This window comes from Ipomoea triloba, chromosome 10 (assembly GCF_003576645.1).
Source record: "Ipomoea triloba cultivar NCNSP0323 chromosome 10, ASM357664v1".
Lineage (NCBI taxonomy): Eukaryota > Viridiplantae > Streptophyta > Magnoliopsida > Solanales > Convolvulaceae > Ipomoea > Ipomoea triloba.
The window spans coordinates 6,270,409-6,276,473 of NC_044925.1; the positions used below are offsets into that span (position 1 = coordinate 6,270,409).

The 6,065-nt window shown below is 29.3% G+C and overlaps 4 non-coding genes across 4 annotated transcripts; all 4 read right to left on the minus strand.

Moving 5' to 3' along the window:
* Nucleotides 1-1,208: 1,208 nt before the first annotated feature.
* TRNAT-AGU lies at nucleotides 1,209-1,282 on the minus strand. The gene has a single exon. It is a non-coding gene; the product is annotated as a tRNA-Thr (tRNA).
* Nucleotides 1,283-3,023: 1,741 nt separating this feature from the next.
* Nucleotides 3,024-3,097, minus strand: TRNAT-AGU. The gene has a single exon. It is a non-coding gene; the product is annotated as a tRNA-Thr (tRNA).
* A 1,765-nt stretch (nucleotides 3,098-4,862) lies between these two features.
* Nucleotides 4,863-4,936, minus strand: TRNAT-AGU. Its single transcript has one exon. It is a non-coding gene; the product is annotated as a tRNA-Thr (tRNA).
* A 1,015-nt stretch (nucleotides 4,937-5,951) lies between these two features.
* Nucleotides 5,952-6,025, minus strand: TRNAT-AGU. The gene has a single exon. It is a non-coding gene; the product is annotated as a tRNA-Thr (tRNA).
* Between the last annotated feature and the right edge of the window lie 40 nt (nucleotides 6,026-6,065).

Below are 6,065 nucleotides of genomic sequence, written 5' to 3' on the forward strand. Positions count from 1 at the left end.
TTCTAGACTTATAGAACTACATGTCTAAAAAAAATTGGATCAAAATACTTTACCGATTTTTCCCAGAAAATCACGGAAGTTACTGCCAGAATCTACCCTGATTTTTCCTTTCACTATTTTCACAACTATAAGCATATATGGGCATAAATATGATATGTACATGCATTTTCAGCCATTATCATGTATAGAAACATATTCATAAAACCCCTAATCTCATCATTCACTATCAATTATCTAGTTTCAAATAACCTCAACCAAATAAAGGGATTCCTTACCTCAAAGGTTTATTAACACCTTAGGAAGAAATTCTTGGATCTTTCCCCAACTTTCACCTTAAAACCCTAGGTCCAAATCAACACCAAAACATCAAATATCAAGAAACTAAGCATAGATTCATAACCTAGGAAGGAATACAAAGCTTTCTACCGAATAAAATTGAAAACTTACCGAATAAATTGGAAGTTTAGAAGGATTTGGCTATGGAACTTTGGAAGAAAAAATGGTGGAAGATGATCACACCTCTCTCTCTCTCTTTTTGGCATTTGGGGAAGAAAAGGGAAAAAAAATTCCTTTTATATTTAATCCCAACTTATGGGATAAGCTTTAGGAAAAAAAATAATAAAATAATAAAATATCTCCACAACATATCAGTTGTGGTCCAAACAGATAAAGTTTCGGTAGAAAATAATCCAGAAAGAATAATTTCCGACACCAAAATTTTATTCCAGTCAAAAGCTCCCAAAATGGGCTAGGTTCAGAACACTGCGAAATTTCGCGAAGTACGATCAGAAATAAATTTCGACCCTTATAGCTCATCCAATTTCAACTTAACTAAGCAGGAAGTTCATACTTAGTCATATATGCCTAATCATCCATTTCCAAAGAAATCCGAGCTGAAAATTCGTCCCCCAAAAATTTTACGGTTCGTGACCGGCACATACGATCGCAGCTTAATAACAACTATACTTACTTATAAAAATTCTTTCGAAATATCTGAAGATCATAACTTAGGAATGTCAACGCCTTAGGATAATGTTAATAAAATACGGGGTATTACATACGTAACTATTGGCACATCATGAGGTAATGACATTCAATTTGTTCTATGTTCACAAAATCAAAACATGATGTACACGAATTTACATATTTTGGAATTGACATTCACTATGTTCGATTTATAGAATATATATATGTTTTACTTTAGGGAGTGTTCTTGTTGAGATTTGAACTCAAGACCTCCCGCTTACTAAACGGGTGCTCTAACCAACTAAGCTACAAGAGCTACGAACAACTATGTCTTTTATATATGTTTATAAAATTGAAGCTTAATATACATAAACTACACAGTACAAGCTTTTAATACCAAGAGATGTAGCGAAATGATATTAAGGAAAAAGTGACTTACACATAACTTCAATTTTCCTTGATTTCGTATTGTTGATTTTTTATTTTTTATTTATGAAATTAGTTTCTTAGAAATATCAAATTTCGCTTTTTTGTGCTTTAACATATTGATTTATTTAATTATTCACTTATAGAGATCTCTTAATAAAATAACATATTTGAAAGAGTATTGCATTCAAGAACTTGAATTTTTCCTTGATTTCGAATTGCTGATTTTTTAAAAATTATTTTCTAAGAAATATTAAACTCTATTATTTTGTATTATGATATACTGATTTATTTTCCTATTCTCTTATAGAGATCTCTTAATAAGGTAACATATTTGAAAGAGTATTGCATTCAAGAAGTTAAAGCTTAATGAATTAGATTTAAGCATGGATGACGGAAGGCAAAAAGCCACCTCATCTCTGGTTTGAAAAAATACAACCCATTAAAAAAAAAAAAAAAGGTCAACCTAACCTGACCCACAAATGGGCTAGCCCATGACAGGTCATAACATATGGGTTAGGTTAGTCCATTTTGATATATCTAGTTCTATCTCTATAGTATCCTTTATAGATGTTCATAAAACTAAATCTTACGTAACTATTGGCACATCATGAGGTAATGACATTCAATTTGTTCTATGTTCACAAAATCAAAACTTGATGACATTCACTATGTTCGATTTATAGAATATATATATATGTTTTATTTTAAGGGGTGCTCTTGTTGAGATTTGAATTCAAGGCCTCCCGCTTACTAAACGGGTGCTCTAACCAACTGAGCTACAAACAACTATGTCTTTTATATATGTTTATAAAATTGAAGCTTAATATACATAAACTACACTATACAAGCTTTTAATACCTAGAGATGTAGCGAAGTGATATTTAGGAAAATGTGACTTACACATAACTTCAATTTTCCTTGATTTCGTATTGTTGATTTTTTATTTTTTATTTATGAAATTAGTTTCTTAGAAATATCAAATTTCGCTTTTTTGTGCTTTAACATATTGATTTATTTAATTATTCACTTATAGAGATCTCTTAATAAAATAACATATTTGAAAGAGTATTGCATTCAAGAACTTGAATTTTTCCTTGATTTCGTATTGCTGATTTTTTTAAAATTATTTTCTAAGAAATATTAAACTCTATTATTTTGTATTATTATATACTGATTTATTTTCCTATTCTCTTATAGAGATCTCTTAATAAGGTAACATATTTGAAAGAGTATTGCATTCAAGAAGTTAAAGCTTAATGAATTAGATTTAAGCATGGATGACGGAAGGCAAAAAGCCACCTCATCTCTGGTTTGAAAAAATACAACCCATTAAAAAAAAAAAAAAAAGGTCAACCTAACCTGACCCACAAACGGGCTAGCCCATGACAGGTCATAACATATGGGTTAGGTTGGTCCATTTTGATATATCTAGTTCTATCTCTATAGTATCCTTTATAGATGTTCATAAAACTAAATCTTACGTAACTATTGGCACATCATGAGGTAATGACATTCAATTTGTTCTATGTTCACAAAATCAAAACTTGATGTACACGAATTTACATATTTTGGTATTGACATTCACTATGTTCGATTTATAAAATATATATATATTTTACTTTAGGGGTTGCACTTGTTGAGATTTGAACTCAAGACCTCCCGCTTACTAAACGGGTGCTCTAACCAACTGAGCTACAAGAGCTACGAACAACTATGTCTTTTATTTATGTTTATAAAATTGAAGCTTAATATACATAAACTACACAATACAAGCTTTTAATACCTAGAGATGTAGCGAAATGATATTAAGGAAAATGTGACTTACACATAACTTCAATTTTCCTTGATTTCGTATTGTTGATTTTTTATTTTTTATTTATGAAATTAGTTTCTTAGAAATATCATATTTTGCTTTTTTGTGCTTTAAAATATTGATTTATTTAATTATTCACTTATAGAGATCTCTTAATAAAATAACATATTTGAAAGAGTATTGCATTCAAGAACTTGAATTTTTACTTGATTTCGTATTGCTGATTTTTTTTGAAATTATTTTCTAAGAAATATTAAACTCTATAATTTTGTATTATTATATACTGATTTATTTTCCTATTCTCTTATAGAGATCTCTTAATAAGGTAACATATTTGAAAGAGTATTGCATTCAAGAAGTTAAAGCTTAATGAATTAGATTTAAGCATGGATGACGGAAGGCAAAAAGCTACCTCATCTCTGGTTTGAAAAAATACAACCCATTAAAAAAAAAAACAAAGGTCCACCTAACCTGACCCACAAACTGGCTAGCCCATGACAGGTCATAACATATGGGTTAGGTTGGTCCATTTTGATATATCTAGTTCTATCTCTATAGTATCCTTTATAGATGTTCATAAAACTAAATCTTACGTAACTATTGGCACATCATGAGGTAATGACATTCAATTTGTTCTATGTTCACAAAATCAAAACATGATGTACATATTTTGGAACTGACATTCACTATGTTCGATTTATAGAATATATGTATATGTTTTACTTTATGGGGTGCTCTTGTTGAGATTTGAACTCAAGACCTCCCGCTTACTAAACGAGTGCTCTAACAAACTGAGATACAAGAACTACTGACAATTATGTCTTTTATTTATGTTTATAAAATTGAAGCTTAATATACATAAACTACACAATACAAGCTTTTAATACCTAGAGATGTAGCGAAATGATATTAAGGAAAATGTGACTTACACATAACTTCAATTTTCCTTGATTTCGTATTGTTGATTTTTTATTTTTTATTTATGAAATTAGTTTCTTAGAAATATCAAATTTCGCTTTTTTGTGCTTTAACATATTGATTTATTTAATTATTCACTTATAGAGATCTCTTAATAAAATAACATATTTGAAAGAGTATTGCATTCAAGAACTTGAATTTTTCCTTGATTTCGTATTGCTGATTTTTTTAAAATTATTTTCTAAGAAATATTAAACTCTATTATTTTGTATTATTATATACTGATTTATTTTCCTATTCTCTTATAGAGATCTCTTAATAAGGTAACATATTTGAAAGAGTATTGCATTCAAGAAGTTAAAGCTTAATGAATTAGATTTAAGCATGGATGACGGAAGGCAAAAAGCCACCTCATCTCTGGTTTAAAAAAATACAACCCATTAAAAAAAAAACAAAGGTCCACCTAACCTGACCCACAAACGGCTAGCCCATGACAGGTCATAACATATGGGTTAGGTTGGTCCATTTTGATATATCTAGTTCTATCTCTATAGTATCCTTTATAGATGTTCATAAAACTAAATCTTACGTAACTATTGGCACATCATGAGGTAATGACATTCAATTTGTTCTATGTTCACAAAATCAAAACTTGATGTACACGAATTTACATATTTTGGTATTGACATTCACTATGTTCGATTTATAAAATATATATATATTTTACTTTAGGGGTTGCACTTGTTGAGATTTGAACTCAAGACCTCCCGCTTACTAAACGGGTGCTCTAACCAACTGAGCTACAAGAGCTACGAACAACTATGTCTTTTATTTATGTTTATAAAATTGAAGCTTAATATACATAAACTACACAATACAAGCTTTTAATACCTAGAGATGTAGCGAAATGATATTAAGGAAAATGTGACTTACACATAACTTCAATTTTCCTTGATTTCGTATTGTTGATTTTTTATTTTTTATTTATGAAATTAGTTTCTTAGAAATATCAAATTTCGCTTTTTTGTGCTTTAACATATTGATTTATTTAATTATTCACTTATAGAGATCTCTTAATAAAATAACATATTTGAAAGAGTATTGCATTCAAGAACTTGAATTTTTCCTTGATTTCGTATTGCTGATTTTTTTAAAATTATTTTCTATGAAATATTAAACTCTATTATTTTGTATTATTATATACTGATTTATTTTCCTATTCTCTTATAGAGATCTCTTAATAAGGTAACATATTTGAAAGAGTATTGCATTCAAGAAGTTAAAGCTTAATGAATTAGATTTAAGCATGGATGACGGAAGGCAAAAAGCTACCTCATCTCTGGTTTGAAAAAATACAACCCATTAAAAGAAAAAACAAAGGTCCACCTAACCTGACCCACAAACTGGCTAGCCCATGACAGGTCATAACATATGGGTTAGGTTGGTCCATTTTGATATATCTAGTTCTATCTCTACAGTATCCTTGATAGATGATCATAAAACTAAATCTTACGTAACTATTGGCACATCATGAGGTAATGACATTCAATTTGATCTATGTTCACAAAATCAAAACTTGATGACATTGTCAAAACATATGCTTAGGTTTGCCAATTTTGATATATCTAGATCTATCTCTATAGTATCCTTTATAGATGTTCATAAAACAAAATCTTACGTAACTATTGGCACATCATGAGGTAATGACATTCAATTTGTTCTATGTTCACAAAATCAAAACTTGATGTACACGAATTTACATATTTTGGTATTGACATTCACTATGTTCGATTTATAAAATATATATATATTTTACTTTAGGGGTTGCACTTGTTGAGATTTGAACTCAAGACCTCCCGCTTACTAAACGGGTGCTCTAACCAACTGAGCTACAAGAGCTACGAACAACTATGTCTTTTATTTATGTTTATAAAATTGA